The sequence below is a fragment of the Manis javanica genome, chromosome 3 (genome assembly GCF_040802235.1).
Source record: "Manis javanica isolate MJ-LG chromosome 3, MJ_LKY, whole genome shotgun sequence".
NCBI classification, from domain to species: Eukaryota; Metazoa; Chordata; class Mammalia; order Pholidota; family Manidae; genus Manis; species Manis javanica.
In genome coordinates this window covers 74,540,644-74,560,727 of record NC_133158.1, presented here as the reverse complement: position 1 = coordinate 74,560,727, position 20,084 = coordinate 74,540,644, and the positions used below count along the sequence as shown (strand labels likewise).

General features: G+C 41.5%; 1 long non-coding RNA gene across 1 annotated transcript in view; it reads left to right on the top strand.

Annotated features, from left to right (window-relative positions):
- LOC140848401 (uncharacterized) overlaps positions 1-18,196 on the top strand; it is a 75,851-nt gene extending 57,655 nt beyond the window's left edge. The window contains exons 2-3 of the long non-coding RNA XR_012129220.1: positions 8,882-9,008; positions 14,769-18,196. This is a non-coding gene — a long non-coding RNA (uncharacterized lncRNA). The remainder of the gene's footprint in view (positions 1-8,881; positions 9,009-14,768) is intronic.
- The last annotated feature ends 1,888 nt before the right edge of the window (positions 18,197-20,084 follow it).

Below are 20,084 nucleotides of genomic sequence, written 5' to 3'. Positions count from 1 at the left end.
TGTAAGTCTGTCTGACTTTGAATCGCCATACAAAGGAGGCTGGGGTGGCGGGGAAGACAATAAGAATGAGGAAAAAAGCAAGAGAGCAGTAAAGGAGGAAAAAGTCATGATTTGGGTATGGATGGCAAAGGGGGTGAACAGGATTTTGGAGGAAAGAGGACAGTAAGGTCAGGAGTCTGGAGGGAGGGAGAGTCTATAAACTTTTGTAGGTTAAGAGATCTTTTAGGTGATGTGGGGACAGAATGGTAAGGGGCGCCCTGAATATCAGTTTATGAGCTGCCTTCTCCAAGAGCTGTCTAGTAGCTAATGCTCGTAGGCAGGGGGCCCATCCCCGAACTGTGGGGTCTAATTGCTTGGAGAGATAAGCTACTGGGGCAAAGGATGGGCCATAATATTGGCCTAGGACTCCTAGAGCTTGACTGGACCTCTCATGAATGTATAATGAGAAGGGCTTCGACAAATCAGGAAGATGGAGAGCTGGGGCTTCCACAAGGGCTTGACGGAGCTTAATGAAGGAGTGTCGGGGTGAGGAGGATAATGGTTTTTTAGGGGGGCTTTTGCTGAGGTTGTATAGGGGTCTTGCCAACAGGGTGCAGGGAGAAGTTAGGGATCCACGCTCTAAAATATCTAGCCAGGCTTAGAAAGGAAAGGATTTCTGTCTTGGTTTTGGGAATGGGCAGGTCAGAGAGGAGCTATTTTCTGTCTAAGGTAATGGACTTTCTTTGTTGAGATAGAAGGAATCTGAGGTAAGTGATAGGAGGGGAAGAGATTTGAGCTTTGACGGGGGATACTCGGTAACTTCTGGAAGCTAGAAGGTTAAGTAGGGAGGCAGTGTCAAGGGAGCACTGGGGGCTGTGGGAGTGGATATAGTTATGGAAACATGGAGGAAAGAAAGGATGTCCCGTCCTAGTAAAGGGATGGGACACTGGGGCATAACCAGGAAGAGTGGGAGAAAGGTATGGGATTGTCTTGGATTGTGCATAAAAGGGTGGGTGGGGGGTTTAATGGGAAAATCTGTTTACCTCCTACCCTGACTATAGGAGTAATGGCTGGCGTGGTAGGGCCCCGGTATTCTCGCAAGACTGAAAAGGTGGCTCTTGTGTCTAGGAGGAAGGAGATGGGGCGACCGTCTACTGTTAAATTAACCCTTGGCTCCTGTTTGGTGATGGAAATGGTCGGGCGAGAAGCCCCCGGGCCCTGTTAATCTTCTTCTGCCAGCCCCACTACGGCGGGCTTAGGATGGGGGTTGTTCGTCCAGCCTCCCCTTCAGGTAGTTGGGCAATCAGACCCCCAGTGGCCCTTTTTGTGGCATCTGGGGCATGGGGTGGTAGGAGATTTGGGGGAGGGGCATGCCCTTGACCAATGTCCCTCTTTTCTGCACTTGAAACAAGCTCCTGGTGGGGGGGCTTGTTTGTAGAGGGGCGCCCAGGTTGTGGTTTTATCAGCTGGGCCAACATCTGGAAATTGGCCTGATCAGCCTTTTGTTTACCGCGTTCTTTCTCTTCCTCCCGGTTATGGAAGACTTTAAAGGCTACTGTTAGGATCTCAGTCTGTGGGGTAGCGGGGCCCTGTTCTAACTTTTTGAGTTTAGCTTTAATGTCGGGGTAGCTTTGAGCTAGGAAGTATGTCATAAGGACATGTCTTCTTTTAGGTGTTTCTGGGTCTAGGCTGGTATACTGTAATAGGGCTTGAGTGAGTCTGTCTAAGAACTCGGAGGGGGTTTCATCTCTCTTTTGAATTATGTCTTGGAGCTTTTGAAAATTGACTACTTTACGAGCTGCCTTTTTCAGACCTGCTATTAAGCATGAGGCAAAAATATTTCAAGAGCAGAGACTCATGGCGGTGTTATAATCTCAGTGTGGGTCTTGTTCGGGGAGAGCAGTGGGGCCAGGGGGATAGGTGGGGTCAGTCTTGTGGGTTTCGGTAGCCTGCGTTTGGGCAAAGTCTCAAACTCGTCTACGCTCTTCAGGGAGGAGAGTATTGGCCAGGAGCATGAAAATGTCATGATGCATGAGGCTGTAAAACTGGAGGGTCCATTGAAACTCCCTGATGTATGTCGTGGGATTAGTGGAAAAGGAACTTAGGCATTTCTCTAGTTGGGCTACATCTCTTAAATGCCTTTGGATCCTGCTACCTCCAGGAGGGGGGCGATAATTTTGGGAGGTTCTCGGGACTAAGTCTGAGAGGGACTGAAGGGTTCTGGCTCAGTCTATGGGGGAGTGACGTGGTCTAGCTGCGCCTATTCAAGCATGTCCTGAAGTGCAGAAGGGGGCAAAGAAAATAAAGATAGAATCAGACCCACGTGTCACCAGCTAGCAGCCCAGCTGCTTGCCTTTGCCACTCTAGTTGGGCTTGAACTCACAACTCTGAGTTAAGAGTCCCATGCTCTACTAACTGAGCTACAGCAGGGCTCTAGTTAATTGCTTATGGAATGCGTAAACAGAATGTTCTTTGTTCTCCATTCCTGCCACATGGCAAGTGGGGGAAGGGCATAGCTAGAAGCAGGGGCGGTGTTTCTACACATCTTCAAGGTCTCTCTATTTTCAGAGTGAGAAGTCTTGGCTCATCTTCAAGGACAAGATATGTTTTTGTGGACAGATGACTTCTAAGGACTGCACCGGTTGTTCTCTAGCTTGTGCTTTCCCATGCTGCATTCAGACATGGGGGAAGGTGCTTTCCCATTCTCCCTACAAACATGAGAGAAGACAAAGGCGGTCCCTAACAGGGGAGAAACAGGTGATGAGGGCAAAGATGGAGGAGGCCCCTGGGACCTAGTTAAAGGGGGGGCTGAAAGGCTCAGGCTTAATCTGCGGGGGACGAAGGCGGAGGAGGTGAGATGGGGGAGGATATAGTGGGGAAGGAAGGGAGAAAGGCTGTTGCAGGAGAAGAAGGGGAAGGGAGTGAACGGGAGGCTTCTGTGGGGGCAGCGGTTTGCAGGCTAGGAGAACTTGGGAGGGGGTGGGGGGTAGGAGGAGGCGGAAAGCTTCGATATAGGGAATATCCTTCCATTTTTTCAGGTGCTGGCAGTAGTTAAAAAGATCGCGAGTGATGTTAGGATCAAGAGTTCCCCCTGCGGGCCATTGGTTGTGATTGTCTAGGGGGTATGTCGGCCAATCTTGGGAGCAATATTTACGGAGAAGTTTTGGTTTTATATCAGGCGTCAGGGAGAGGGCAGCCAGATGCTTAAGCAGGCATTCAAGAGTGAACTTTCAGGGAGAGATGAGGAGGCTCCCATGGCTAAAGGACAGAGAAGGAGACAAACAGGGGAAGACGAACAGAGATCCTCGGACTGGAAGCAGACTACAAGGAGACAAAGGGCGTCCCCGATGATCCTTGGTGGTCTGCGGAAACTCGTATACGAGTCGGAATTTCTTAGGAAGTGTGGGTCGTCACCCAGACTTCCCTAAGAAGGCAGTTTGCTGGAGTCTCGAGGTACCTAGCGCTAGGAGTTTTCGGCGGACGGAGCAGAAGGAGGAGGGGGGGAAAAGGGAGCGTTCTCATCCACAAAGGAGTCACCTCGTTTATGGCTGTTGGAGGGGGTGCCTGAGAGTCTGCCGCAGCCGTGAAGGCCTGAGGCGGGGATTTATGGCTTTCGGAGGAGGGGCCTGAGGGTCCGCCGCAGCCGTGAAGGCCTGAGGCGGGGAGAGTTCCCTCCTCATCCCCAAGCATCAGGGCCTTGCCGGACGATCACGGTCAATAGCACTGCGATAGCTCGGAGAAGAGTGGCCCACCCTGGGGAAATTTTGCTTAAAAAGTTTCAGCACTGATGGAAGGGACAGTGAATGCATTTATGGCTGTCGGACGAGGGGCCTGAGCGTCCGCCGCAGCCGTAAAGGCTTGAGGCAGGGATTTATGGCTGTTGGATGAGGGGCCTGAGGGTCCGCCACAGCCGTGAAGGCCTGAGGCAGGGAGAGTTCCCTCCTCATCCCCGAGCGTCAGGGCCTTGCCAGATGATCACGGTCAATGGCACTGCGATAGCTCGGGGAAGAGTGGCCCACTCCGGGGGGAAAACTTACCTAAAGGCCAGAGAGGAGTGGTGAGTGTGATGAGCCAGCGCCAGAAAAAGAGGACGAGGGCAAGCTGCTGCTGGTGTCGGGGGAAGACGGGGCCCAGTTGGGGTGTCCCGTCTCCCAGGTTTCGGCACCAATGAAAGGAAAGGAGCGACACATAGCAGCAATTCACCGGAGAGTTCCGCTTTATTAGGGAAAGGTGCTGGGTTATATAGGAAGGGGCATGAATTGATTGAGGTGTCACTTCTACGGGGCTGGTGGCTGTTGGCTAGGTGCTGGGATTGGGAGGGGAGCGAGAGGTGATTGGGCTTCAGGTGGCGCCGGCGGGAACCGAGGACCCCAAAGAGAAGCCAGAAGTTTGCCATCTTACTGGTGGGGGCCCTTCAGTTACCAATGAATGGGCTTCTCGCACTTTATTTCCCCCTTTGACTGATTTTGGTTTCAAAGGTGTTTTGCCTTGGGATATTCTCCAGGAGTTACACTATTTATCTTTGATTTGATGGGGGTATTTGTGATGGGTCCAAGTGGTAATTCTTTTCACATGTTTGAGAAGGATGGGTATTTGGTGAAAGAGATGTGTTAAGATGGTCACAGCTTTGTTTGTATTTACTTGAATTTACTTTAGAAAACACCTACTATCTGTTTACTGAAGCTATAACCATTTGTGGAAAAGAGTACATTTTATACAATTTGTATATTTGAGTAGCTGCATGGCATATTTTTAAATCTAGATAGTCTGAATGAGAAATACAAGGTGACTAATGAAAGTGATATTTCTAGCCAGCTGTCAGGACATTGTTGTGCCACTGAGCTCTGCAGCAGGCACAGGTGAACAGGTAGCCTCTACTGCAATAGTTTGGTTGTTACTTCTAGAAAAAGGGTTATGAAAAGGAGTTCTCATTTCTGTGAAGAAGCACACTGTTTACATACTTATGTCAGCAAATGCCATAGCTGAGGATTTCTAATTGAAAAGTCTGAATTTAAATGATTGTCTATTTTAGATTGCTGTTGTTCTTATCTCTAGTCTGTGTTCTACTCCAAAAAGAAAGAAGGCTGTTAACACACTGATGTAAGGGGAGTGGCTCTTATTATCATTATTTTCCCTACACAGTGAAATGTTAGCCATTCAAGAGCAGAATAGATTATCATTACAATGGCTAGTGGAAACCCCAAAGGTCATGGAGATAACATCAAATTCCATTTTGCCTTTTCAAGCAAAGCTTTAAAAAAAAAGAAAAGGGATGGCTAGTTGTTTTTTTCCTTAACAAAGTGAGAAGGCTAAAATGTATGTGCCATTAAGAGAAATAAATTGCCCTAATGTGTTACATAATGCCTACCACATGTTACAGCCCTCAGCAACTGTGTGTTGAGATAAATGAATAATGAGGGAGTGGATAGGCTTTAGTAAAAATAAACTCAAACTTAAAGGAAAAATTTCCTGTTTTCAGCTATTTAAGTAAAAATGGTAAATAATTGTTTCAAATCTTTGATTAACAATGTACTAGTCTGTTAATAAATGCTAGTATTTTATTTATTCAGTGGGAAGTTGTTGATCTACAAAATTCCAGGCATTATTTTAGGCTCTGAAGGTGCAAAGATGAATAAATCATGTTCTCTGACTTAGACTCAGAGTCCAGGCTGAGTACAAGGAACGCCTTGCCCAGATCTGTCCTTCATGCACCAGTCGCTCATTCCTGCAGCAGGGAAGGTTAATGACTGATACTCTTAACTGTGTCCCTCTCTAGTGATTCCCTTAGTTGAAGAGACCTGTTTGCTTTACTATCACAGCTTTATATCTAATACCTTTCCCAGAGGCAATCCAGATCCAATGACCAGTTTCTGTGAGCGAATAAAATCCTGGCTCCCTTGACTTATGGAGAACAGCCATGCAGTGCCACCCGAGGAAGTTCAGAGATGCCTGCGGATTTGGTGGAAGCCTGTGTTGCAGCTGGTTTTGCCCTGCGACTCCTCCCTTTGCCAAAACCCGTACACCCTATTCTGCTGTGGGTGCTGCTTCCTAGGGCTTCTTGGGTAAATTTCTGCACAAAAATCTCCATCTGAATCTGTTTTGTGGAAAACATAAACTAAAAGAGTTGATGCCAGGAGTTTGTCAGGTCTGAGAAAAATGGGATTTGGAGCCAGCTGTAGGGTAATGAAGATGCCACCACTAATGTTAAGTGGAGAGCTAATTGCCCTTGAAATGCTATAGGAGAGCAGTCATCAGGTTTCATGAATGGTAAACTGGGATGGTGAGACAGGGACCACTGGCTTAGACAGAGCAGGGTGAGGGCCTCCGGAAAAAGCAAGGCAAGTTATTTACAGTCCAAACAATGTAACAATCAATGTAAAGTCCATATGGAAACTGTGTTCAGCATTATGCAAAGTCAAGGTCACACTAATTCTCTAGGGTAAAGATACTAGACTAGGAATATAAACATCTTTAGTGAGATCAGTTAAAGGTCAAAAGGCCAGGAGCAACTTGGCCTGGAATGTTTGAGTGTTCTGCAAGGGTATCTCAGCATAACCTGTGACTCCACTGTAAACAGCCCGAGCAGACAGACAACAATCCAGTCCACCTTGAGGGCAGGGGAGGTGGTACAAGTCCACACCCTAAGCCCTCAATTCTCAAAAATCCTCAACTGCCTATAAACCCCCTAGACAACACACCACTAGGGGCTCTCTTGTCCCCTACTGGCATGAGCCAGGAGCTCTTTTCCTCTCACTTTATTTCTAAATAAAAGCCTATACCTTGCTCTCCTACCTTGAGTGTTTGTGAAGTTCATTCTTCGGTTTTGTGAACAAGACCCGGCATCAATGGGATACTGGTAAAAGGGAATGCAATGGAAAAAGGGAAAATATAATATCTTGGGCTTTTAAGAAGGTACACAAAATATTAATTAAAGAGGTCATAGGAACCTGGTAGCCCTTGTTGAGTGACCTGGGTACACTGAGAAAGACTGAAGGGTTTAGGTTATTGAATCACCAAGTAAAGGTAAAGTGTGAAAATCAGAGAACCTCTTTGGCAGTATAATGCAACTCTTATCTCCTGCAACTAAAGGCTAAAAAAGCTGAGGGTTGGGCCCAGGATTTAATCGCAAGAGTTGCAGAGCTTGTGAAAGCTGAAATCCCTGCCCTGGCATGTATGCTATGCTAAGATCAGGGCGAGGAGGTGGGCCCTGAAATCTGCAATTGAGTGTGCCTAGCATAAGGCATTCAAAGCACAGGAGCCCTAGAATACCTTAAACTCTCTGGACAGGCACATATAGGAGCTCAGATCCAAGAAAACTGTGGAGATAGGTAAAAGGACAATGTATAAAATCAAAGAAATGAAGAACATATGATTAGGAAGTTAAAGGTAGCCACTCCCCAAAAAGCCATATCTCTTGCCCAGTTTCTGATAGTGAACCAATTTTCAGACCCATGATTCACTGATTGAAGGAGAAGAGTATAATTTTTAGGAGTTCAGCACTCCTGCATATGACAGGACAAAGGGAAAAGATAAATTACTGCCATTTGCCCCTTCCATTACTAAAAAAAGGACGTAATGACTCTTAGGCCTCTTTGGGTTCTGTAGGCAGTGTATTCCAATTTGGGAATGTATTGCTCCAGCCCAATTACTAAGTGACACAAAAGGCTGCCAGTTTTGAGTATGGTCTGGAGAAAAAGTCTCTGCAGCAGGTTCAGGGTACAAGGCAAACAGCCTCGCTGCTACAGAGCCAAGGGTACAGGGGTTCTGGAGATGGAGACAGTGCTGTGTAGAGTTTATGACAAACTGCAATAGGAAAACCACAGCCTATTTATACTCCTATGGTTCTGGATCAAAGCCATGCCATACAGAGCAGATGCTCTGCTACTGTGCCCTGGTAATAAAACACCTCATCATGAGAGATGTGACCAGAACTGCCCATTTAGAGCCAAGGTCTGTAGATACATGAAGTCAAGTTCAAGAGCAATCCAGTGTCTGATGAAAGTGGTACACTGGAGGTCCCAAGTAAATTGCATAACTAAATGACCTGATCCCCTGTATCATCCATTTCTGTTTTATTGAGATCTCTTTCTCAACTCACAGCTATAGTCATAGTGGGAAGGGGAGAATTTTATGTCATGCTGATGGAGAACAAACATAGTCAAACTTGGTTCATAAGAAGACTGGCTCAGTATGTAAGTGTGACCCCAAAATATAATGTACTCTTTTTTAAAATATTATATTCTCACTGAGATTTGTGAAAGACATACATGAAGGAACACGTCCCAATGGACAGGCAATACACCTGCTCATGCATTTTTTTAATGTAATAAAATGGCTTAAAGGAAGAAAAAATATACTTTAGTATATATAGTATATGTAGTATTATATATATTTATAGAAATGTATATTTCTCTCTCTCTCTCTCTCTATATATATATAGAAAGATTATACAACTGAGACTACTAGGGAAGAGGAATATCAATGGATCTTTCAGAGTAAGAACAAAGGGTACCAATCATATTGCAAGTTAGTGAATACTAGAGAGCATCCACCATGGAGAGGCAACAGACTATCAAGTAGGCAGAGTGACTCAGCTCACTGGCACCATCAAGCTTGACTCACCATCTAGCCCAGTGTTAGCCAAATAAGGCCATACAAACAGTATGAAAAGTTATGTGGGCCCAAGTACATGGGATGCAAAAACCAGGGCCAACGTAACTATTACTAATGACTCCATCAATTGTCTAACCATCCAGCAATGGAGACGAACACTGAGCACACGATAAGGCGTTCTTCCTAAAGCACATCCAACAGCTATTTGGGGTCAAGCCGGTTACAGTGAGCCCCTGTTATACTGGAAGGGGCAGCAATTCATCTTAATTCAAACTGATCTGTATTTCAGGTCTGAGGCCTTTTCTGCTGACAAGGTCCTGGCCAGTGCCACTCCCTAAGTGCTCATGAGTGATTGGAGCTGCTGACATGTAATGCCACGTAACAAAGCATCAAGAACTCACCATAGAGCAAAGAAGGTATATCAGAGGGCCCGTATGACTATGGGATCCACTGGTTCTATCACATACTGTCCCACCCAGAAGCCACCACAAAAATGGAATGGCACTTTAAAACTGCAAAGAGGCACTAGCTAAAGATGATACTCTGTAAGAACAGAGCAACATCATCCTGGAAGTAGTATATCTCTTAAATCAAACCAGTAACTGCGATGTAGAGCTATGTACAACAGGGAGAACGCATGAATTAAGGAACCAAGAGAGGGTATGGAAATGGATCTGCTTATTATCCAGTGATGGTGTAGGTTATGCACTTCCCATCCCCATGACTTTTAGTTCTGCCAGTTAAGAGACCTGATTAACAAATGGAAAACAATTATACCCACAAGGCAAGAGTTCCTTTAAATTTTCAGGTACACCTGCCACCCAATCTCTTTGGACTTATATCAGGAAACAGTCAAAGAAAGGAGCCACCGTCCTGGGTAATGGTAACTGAACTCTAGTCACCTGCAGAAAGTTGGGCTACTGTTACACAGAAAGGGCAGGAAGAATGTTTACAACTTCCTGGTTCACTGAAATGACTTTCAGTATTTGCTTTCTTAATTTTGAAGATAAATGGGAGAGTGAAACAGCTGTGGCCAAAGAAAAGCCTGACTGTCAGGTTCTCAGACTACCCAGGGGTAAGGGTCCATATCAGTGGTGCACTGGGGCCAGTTCATGTCGACTTTCAAGCTGAGAATCATTTTTTTACTTCTTTTCCCAACCCCATGCTCAGTGGTATTACATTGGTACCTTGAAAGGAGCCACGATAATAATATTTATACCACAGAAGGTGGCAAATGCTAGACATCAGAGTATTTATTTATGGATTTAGAGAGCCAGTTTGCTAGCACACGTGGGTCTGGGTCACCTAGCAGGTAAGCTGCCTAAGCCAGCAGAATTGATTGTTGGGTGAAAGGAGACTAGAATGTGTAGGTGATCAGACAGAAGGTAAGAATCAGTTGCAGCCTCAAAATCAAATGCAGCAATGAGGCTGCTGCTATCCCACTAAAATTTTTTTGTTGTTAAGTTTCTCCAATAAAAGTGATTGCTAGAATTCTAGAGAAGTTATTTCCATAACTCTTTACATAGAGCAAGTGGATCCAACCTGCACAAATATTGGACTGTTATAGATGTTATAATGTAAATACTCTCACCGTGGCTAATTTAGAGCTACCTAAGTGTTATCACCAGGCATGGGGTTGGGAAGAAATGTAAAAAAATGATTTTCAGCTTGGAAGTCAATTGAGTTTGCAGGTTTTGCTCTCCAGAGAGTACACTCTGAAACTGAGTTTAGAACGGTAGGATGTTTATTAGAGAGTATCCCGAGGATCAAAAGTAGTGGAAGGCAGAAGGAGGAAGCAGATATGGGCAAGTGCAGGAGTCAAGTTGTGATGTAGGCCTGGGTGGCTCAGTCTACTCCAGGGGGATCTCTGCAGCTGAAGTATCCTACAGGAGTTCTCATGCTTTGGGTCAAAATGGACAGGACTTTGTATCTCACCTTAATCAGTTACTGGGTAGGGCCCCTTAGAATTTGGCGTAGGCAGCTCTTTGCAGCTGAGGCAGTCCCCGAAGAGGATGATTAATGATGACTATCTGCTGACTACATTCCCAGCAGCTGGACAGCAAGTCCTTCCTTAAAGGGGACACTAAGCAGAGCTTCTCCACATCTTCTGCCACAGCGCACACCTCCTCTTCAGGGCTGTGGCGCTCATTCCCCCCCCTTCAAGGACTGCGCACTGATGGCGTTCAGCTGAGAGTCCCTTTGAGAACTGCCCTCCACCAAAGAAAGCCTCCTCACCCAGATTCATGCTTCCTCACTAGGTAAAACTCATATCCAAAGACTGAGCTTTTGTCTCTGGGGGAAGGGATGCAATAATAGTCCAGTCTTTGTGCCTCAGAAGTACCTACTGTGAAACAGTACCTAAACAGCAAAGCCCTCTGGGAATTGTCTGAGAACATTTCTGTGACACTCTCAGACTAAATCTTCCCTCTCCTTATTCCCTCTTCCTTTAGTCCCCCCGGTAAGTGCTGGTCTGGAGGGCATATCACAGCAAACATTCTCCAAGAAAATCATTGTGTCAGTGTTTTTTTCCTGGGCAATCTGACCTAAAAAATGGTGAAAGTCAAACAAGCAACTACAAATCTGTACAATAAAAGATATGACAATAAATACTTCCCCTAAAGCATAGGGAGAGCATTCAACCCAGACCTCACAGGTCATGGAGATGCTAAGAGGAGGCGTCAGGACAGCCATCTCCAGTAGGTAGTATTATCTGTCTGTCACCACACCCAGCTGGAATGCAGCACTTAACCCACCCCAGTTCCAATAATGTAACGGTGAAATTTTACATGCAAATATATGTAACTGAAACCCAACTATGTTAGCTTAAAAGAACAAGGGGATATTTCTTCTCATCTCTCAAGAAGTTGTCAGGGAGTCCAAAGCTGGTGTGGCAGACCCAGAATGTCACTGGTGATTTAGCTTCTTTTCTCCATGTCACTCTACCATCCTTGGTATGTGACTGTATTCCTCAGGATCACTACATAATTGCTGAATTTTTAGGCATTGGTTTTCTTTCTCCACAGGAAGAATAAGAGATTAAGAATTGGAAAGGTCAAAGGGAAAACTGTAACAGGCAGAATTCTAATGGTTCTGTCCTCTTTAAAATGTTTTCCAAGCATCTCTCCCAAGCAATTTCTGGTTCTTTCTCATTAACCAGAAGTTCCTGTGGCGCACGTCACTGCCAGAAAGCCTAGGGAACAGCCGGTTGCCTTGTTCCCTCACACAAATCGAGGTTGTGTCAGTCGGGAAACCAGAGAAAACAGATAATGGGTAGGTAACTAGTAGCATCTCTAAAATAGAAGAGTAACCTAAAAGCAAAAACAAAATAAGCAATAAGATTATGTATCATTGTTACTATGGAATACATATGACTCAGTAAGTTTGAAACTTGAAAATATTATCTTTCCTACTTAGGTAATAAAATAATAACCAGTTTCCAAATAACAAAAAATGTATTATAGTTTTCAGAGAACTCCCAAAAACTGGGAGGGGAGTGGTTGACATATTTGATGAAGAATCAGTTATATCTGCAAAGGAAAGAAGCTAAAGTTGATAGTGTAGGAGCAATTTTTCCTTTCCTGTATTATATCAGTTTAAATTGCAAACAGTGAAGATCAGGAAAGAAATCCAACAGATTGCAACTGCTGTCTAAGCAGAACTTTCCATGGAACTCACCCAATTCAAGGAGTACTTTATTTACACCATGACTTACACAGAGTCTCAAAATGATTTATGAAGTTAAATAATATAATTACACAGTTAAATAACCTCAAAGAGAAAATAAAATTAAGAGAGCTTTAGGCAAGAGAGAAGAGACTTTCAAGAACTATATGAAAAGAAGAAGAGATATAGTCAATGATGTGGAGAAATGCAAGAAGTTTCTTCCAGATGCCAGGAACAATAAAGGAAAAGGCTTTTGATCCTATGTCATAGAAAAGCACCATGGAAGGAAGTGGAGAATTAATGACAGAGAACTGAGGGACTGGGATGGAATAGAGAGAGATACTTCTTGGAATATATTTCCTAGCTATAAGCAGATACAAAATTTTAGAGAACATGGGGTATAAAATATTTTGAGATACAAAAATCATGTGATAGTATATGTATACGGCTCCAAAACTCCTACAATAGAATGAGACACAGTTCTCAAAGCAGGAAATATGAGACCATATCTGCTTCACAGTGATAACTGGACAAACAGTACTGGATTCAATGAGCTCTCTCCCTCCACCCATCTGTTCTCAAACCCATATTTGATGCATTAGAAAAAAGTCTGTTACATAAACTTTCTTTTGTTTTTATGTTAAAGGCAGTCCACACCTCAAAGACCATCCCTGCTGCAGGGATGTAATATATGTTGTTTGTTAGTTAGATAGGGCTCTTAATGCAGCATCTCCACCTCTCTTATCTAGTCCATCAGCTGCTATACTTTCTTTGTGTAGAACATTTAGCCACAGCCTATTCTCATAGCATATGTCCCAGTTATGTATTTTTGAGTGGGATTCTGGGACATAATGAATGCAGCATTAAATTTGCAGATAAAGGAAGGGATTTAACAACCTTGTTCAGCTAGCCTAATGTGTATTCTTCAATGTGTCCCTTAGCTTTTTTCAGCCTCATTGTTCTCATCTATGAGATGGGATAACAGTTCAAGGACCACTGAGACAGACAAAAATTAAATGATTTTTATGACAGAGAGAAGAGGCATATTTAAATAGGACAGATGTCATCAGTTAAGATTTAAAAAATGCAGAAGTCTATTCCAGTATTGTCAAAGTAATTATACAAGTTTTTGTGAGGATTTTGTGAGTTTTAAACATATACATCTAACTAGTCAGCCAATAAAGCCAGTTCTAGAGGAAGCAGAATACATTAGGAGGACCATCTTTGCAGATGGGGAAGCACTGTGTCCCTCTCTTCTACATTAACTCAACCATCCAGATGTACTCTTAGAAATCCTCCTTAACATGGTGCCTACCGGAAATGTAGTATTATCCCCTGTAGCCAAACAATAAGGTGTCTTCACACATCATCTTTCTTCTAGCAGATATTTTGGAAGTATCAACCTCCTTTTTGGCCTTTATCCTGGATGCCTAGTTAATGTAAAATTGTGATGCTAATGATAGGCAAAAGTATGTGTAACAGACATCGACAGGATGGAATCTGGGTATTCAAAACCCTATCCTGTGCACGGCCTTTGTGGTGGACTGTGGACTTCATTAGCAGGCTTCTTTGCCTTTTATGGTACTGTTTGATGGAAAGAGTTACAACAAGAAGAGAGAGGCCAAGTTGGACTACGTGGCATGTGTATGTCAGAACAGAAGAGAATGCACACTTACGAGGGAAGAATGGGAAGAGACAGGGGAGCCAGGAGGGACTAGAATGGGAGACATTGGAAAAGGGGGATTGACATTTACTTGAGAAGCAGCTCCAGTGACAAGGTCCTAGGGACATAGATGAGAAGGGAGAAAGTAGGATATCTTACTATGTCATGCAAAACATTTCCCTATTTTTTTCTCTTTCATGTAAGACATATTTCTCCTTTCAAGCCTTTTATTTTTAATGTTTGACTTGCATTTTCTTTTATAGATGACACTGCTAAGATAGGTCATGAAGCAGTACAGATGAGATAAACAGAGAGATATATCTGCAGAGATACCTCAATTATGTTACTGCATATACTCATACACAATTACATACAAAGTTTGTTAACAGTGGAAAGTTATGTCATGGGGGCAAAAACTGACTTACATTTAAAAAGCAACTTTACGCACAATACATCTTAAGTCCACTGAGGTCTCTTATACTCCAGTCAGAGTTCAGTACCGAAAAGTCCGGGGCTGCTATAGTAGTGTTTTTAATGAAACAGAAGGGTTAAATGGAACAAATACTGCCTTGAGCAAAATAAATAAACTAAATCATAAAAAACCCCAGCTCCTATGACAATATCATAAAACTTGCCTTTAATCTTATTTCTCCTCTTGAAAGAGGGGAGTATTCATATGGGAAATTTTCTCTTTTATGTCTCTCTGGCTACCAATTTGACCCTTCATGTGAAAAACTCCTGAGGCCCCGAATGTACCATTTACAATAAATTATAATCCAAAACTCATAATTTTAGTCACTTTGGGATGATTTTCTTCACCTCAGTTTGTTGTTTGCCTTGGCTTCCACAGGACGCTTTCCTAAAGTCATCATCCAGCAGAATCTGCTGGTTAAGAATGCTGCAGTGAGAACAAGATGATGATGGATATGAAGAGCCAGAAAAAGTCACCATCACTGACAATTGCTTTAGACAGTGCAGTTAAGTGAAAACATATGTTCATAAGAGTCATATTTTTCAGAAAAGCATATTCTTGTGTCTTAATTTGTTCTACAAGCCCAACTTCTTCCTCCCACTGTTTCTGTCTAAACACAATATTACTTTCTCTCTTTAATTATCTTAACAGCAGCCCTGTAAATAAACACAATAGCTTAATTGTACTTATTTGTGAGCTATCTGTTTTAGGGTGGTTCTAAATGATTACCTTTTCCAATTATTTTTGTGGAGCTGCTGCTCATAAAAATAAGATAAAAGCCAGTGGCTACAGCAGCGAAGAGCTGAAGGGTACATTAAGAAAAACATAGAATTACATTGTAGGGGGAAATGAAAAGAGCTTTTCCACCTACCAAACCATCAACGTCATCAGAACCTGAGGCCCACATAATGGGCTAGCCTAAACATTCATTCATTAGGTCTAATTCATTAATTAGAGTAGGGGACACTGTGGTTTACTATACAGACTCACCTCCACAATCAAAGCACCCAATTTCTCCAGCTGCTGGGAGTGTTGGCTGCTGAGAGGTCACAACTGAGACCTTTCTAGGAATTGCCTTTAGAGTAAGGGTGCTGTCTCACCAGGATTACATCCTTTCTCTAGAACATTGCATATAAAGGACTGGTCTTTGTGGAGGCTTAGCTCCCTTGCCTCAAGTTGAGACATCTTTGAATGTTCATACAAGCTCTAGAACTTCCCTGGCGACTTGGTAAAGCCTTTGATGCTATTGAGTGGAAATTCAAATTCTCTCTCTACATAGTCCTGCTCCTCTCATTCCTCCCAGGAATTGTTCCAGTAGCATTCTCCAATAAATATTCTGTCTACAAATTCCTACCTCAGAGTTGGTTTCCCATGGAATCCAGTCTATGGCACACAGTTGGACGGATATAACAGTTGTTTGAATGGCCAACTTCAGAACCTTATGAATATACTAGAGTGTCTGAATTTTTAATCATATTTTAAAGATCAATTGATTTAAAAAAGTGATTAAGTGAGGAATTTAAGTTCCTAATCAATGATTCCTCAGCATTAAACTAAGAATTATAAGTTTTCTAATCATTGAAAGTTAAAGACTAGTTTCAGAACCTAATTATTTAGTATTAGGCAAAGATTTATTGAGTCTCCACTCTATGCCCCATATAATGCAAAGAACCAGGGATGTTAAGACAAATATGGCATAAGCTCTGCCATCAAGGAATAGCCATCAAGGCAAACCAATAGAGGTATGTATCAGATAAAGAAAAAAGCAAAGTGATTATTCTGTTTTGGTGAATCCAAGAAATCCTCAAAAAGAGAATTTGGCTGTGACTGCAAGAATTAGTAAACTGTTCATAAAGTAGAAAAGGGTAGGAAGAGTAAGTAATACAGGCAACCATGTACTACCATGTACAAAGGCATAGAGGCAGCAAGGAGGACATTCTGTTTGAAGAATCTCAAGTAACTGAAGCAAAGATTGGCAAGACAGAGTAGGGGGGAGAGGCTGGACTATGAAGATTCTCTGCCAAACTAAAAAACTCACATGTTATGTGTAATAAGATCTGTGTTTTAGAAAGAGCATTCTGGAAATGTCAGAGATGGGGTTTTGGAAGGAAGTAAGACTAGGACCCGAATAACAAGTAAGGATTCTCAGTAATGATGCAAATGCAAGATAATAACAGTGGTGACAGCTGTGATGAAGAAGCATATATAGCAGTAAGAGGAAGTTCAAATGCCAGGACTCAGTGACCAAATTCCCCTGCCACAAGCCTCCTTTCTGTTGGTGTGCATACTCTCCAGATTCTTGTGCCAGATGCAGCCATGTCTTGGCTCCAGGTATAGCCCAAGTGACCACCCTGTATTAAACTGTATATGTTCCACAGTCATATGTTGAGGAACCAGCTAGTTCCTCTGCTAAATTTATTTATCAGAGATTGTAATCATTCCACGTTCTGTGTCTCCCATAGATATCTATAGTTCAACCAGGGTCCACACTGGTGAAAATCCAAGACAATAATTCAGGTCACATGTGTTCAATATTATGATTTAGTGTTTTTTCCCCAATGCATAATAGACAAAAAAAATCTGCCAAAGTTCTATATTTCAGAAAATGAGAAGATCGGGATTGACTGGTATTACAATAGCCAATTTTAGTAATCCCTTTCCATTCAATTTTAATAGAGTTTTGAAGAAATTCTTCACTAACTCATTCAGGCTCAATTTTATGAAACTAGCATATGCATTTTATCTTTTATATACTTCTCCCTAAGTCATGTTTCTTGTACAAATTTGTTTTCTCAGAGTCACCTAAATAGATCTCTCCATCATTCATCTCTGAACACAGAGATGTTTGTTCCTCCAATTTTGGGAATTAGCTCTTCAGAGAGAAGCTTCTTTGAGGGCTTGGCTTCAAATGCTTGTTGGTAGCAGTGAAGTATAAATACACTCAACTCAATACTACTGAGTTTTTAGGATTCTTCCTTCTTATCTCCAACAATTCTTGTTACAAGAGATGATACAACCAAATGTTCAAAAGTTCTCAAGTTGCAGACTCTCAAAAGACAAATGGAGAAGGCAGATGGAGGCAGATCTGCAAAGAGTTCCATCCTCAAGCCCCTCGCAGGAATGAAAGGGCAGCAGTAAATGAGAGGAGATGACGATATGTGCTCAAACCCATTCTTCAGAGTCAATATATAGAGTCATGTGAAAAACTAAATTTCTGGCATCATAAACTAACTTTAACAAATGTGTTAACTACAAGAGAGATTTATGATGAAGATAGGCAGAGGAGAGCAAAAAAAGAGTTAGCAAGGAAAAATAAAAGATGCCTTAGCAAGAGATGCCAGGGTCACACCAAAGAGCTATGAATCCTTCTATTAAGTGACTTAAAATTAATAGCATTTGCAAGATTTTACTGCAAAACTTAAGTATGTTGAAAACTTCATAATAAGCCTAAGTAGTAGTATCTGAATGATCAACAAATTCTGAAAGCGTAATTCCTGAGTCACATATAAAATGCATCATTGCCTTAAATGATAAAGTTGGTTTCAAAAAGAGACTCACTGGAAAAGGTACTAGTCACTATATTTTTATGAATATAAGTTATATATCTATGTTAAGTGAATTACCAAATATCTTAGACCAAGCAGAAAATCCGAAGGACTCTATTACAAATTTGCAATTCTAATGGCACTAGCATTGACTAGCATCACTGATACTTTGAAATATGTTATCAGTTTAATTTTATAACACATAAAACTGTTATAATAATTAAATCAGTGAAAATATTAACAGATATTACATTTTTAGTATTGGACATACTTATTAGTTAAAGCATATTTAATCATTTATAACAATTTAATCATAAAAAAAGAATTTAACTTTTTTTTTAAAAGTGCTGATTGACATCTATTCTTAATTAAATGAGAGATATAGGGTAAATATTTAGAAAAAAATTTTATGTTGATGTTTATGACTTATTTTATCACTACATCAGGAAATTTAATAATGAGGTTTGGTTTTGCTAGAAAAGGAGGGAGGGAAGGGAAGAGGAAGGGCATCGTGTAAATGATAAAGGATCTAAAATAATACAGTGATTTTTAATTCATAAAAAGAGAGTCCTAAGTTGATCTCCAGTATTTAATTTATATCTGTTAATTAGCACTGTCAAAAGCATACATGGTTTATCATAACCTAAAAATGAGAATATTCTCATAGTTTTCATCACACTCTCATCTGCTTTAATTCTGATTCTAATATATTGGTTATTTAATTAATGTTATATAGAAGCTTCATTCAATTCTGATGAACAATTTTGTGAAAATTTTAAGAAATGATAGGTATCCACCACAAGCCAGACAATAGGTTTAAGCTATATTTTTTCTTGATGCAATGAGGTTAAAAATGCAATATAAGTAGAGTCGATCTGCAATTTTTAAAGAAAGAAATAATGTGAATCTTCTCATGAATAACAGTCATGCTGGCTTCAAAATGATCAAATCGCATGTTATTGTTATCGACCAGCAAATAACAAAAATGTATATGTGAAAAATAGATAGAAAAATTTAAATGTTAATTAGTTTGCCTATATTCCATTACAAGATGGGAGTGTAAGAAGATGATAAAACATAAATTTTACCACTAAAAATGATTCAGGCAACAGTTATACAAAATAGAATGGTGAAAATGATGCACTCTGTTCTTTTAATGCCCTCCTACAAAGTCCAATATCACTTTCCTTAAAAATAAATAAATACATTGATGTCATCAAGTGTTCTATTTCCCCACATCACTAAAAGAATTGGATGTTAATGGGAAGGAGGGGTGTGTGTGGTGGGGGGAAGAAAGGAACAAAGAAACAGATACAAACACACATACAGAAAGTTAATATACACAAACTACTTGTTTTAAAAGAATATACAGACCAAATAGAAACTCAGGAAATAAACAGAACTACATCTATAAATATAAACGTAGGGAACTCATGTCAAAATGTATTATAAAAAAGACCTAACAAGATGAATGCAAACACCTTCATTGTAGAGATAGTAACATGAGGAAAATGAAAAGGGATCTGAGGGTTCTTAAGAGCTATGCAAAAATTTATAAGAGGTTTCCAGAAATAAGGTAGACTTTATCAAGGAAAAAAAAGAGGGAGGAGAATCCCCATTTTGCTAAAATGTCAAAGGCTGATAAGCTTTAAAGAGACAAAATATGAAGAATTATGAACCAGCTGAAAGATTGCTGAAGAAAAGGGATCTCATGCCTGAAACTATCTTCGATTCTTCCTATTGGGTTCATAATCTCTGCCTCACAGCAAATCTACCCATCCAGGCATATCTATTAGGAGAAGGAGAAATGTGCTTAAATTTGGAGCAATCTGAGTGAAATTCAGAAGCAGTCTGTAAATAGTAAGGTAGGAAATTGAGAATAGTGTGAAAGGTGTTGCAACTGAAGTCTAAAGAAAATTTGAAATATCCTAAGAGAGCAACCAAAAGCCACTCATGAAGTAGAGGATGATGAAAATGAAGAGGAAAAAGGTAATAATAATATCATACAAAATAAAACAGACATCAGTCTCTCTGTGAATATCTTAGAATATGAGAAACACCACAAATGAAGCCCTTCTTGTTTTGAGATGTCTATTGGCCTCATTAAACGTACTTCCAAAACTGGATTGTGATTGCATTATAGTTGTTA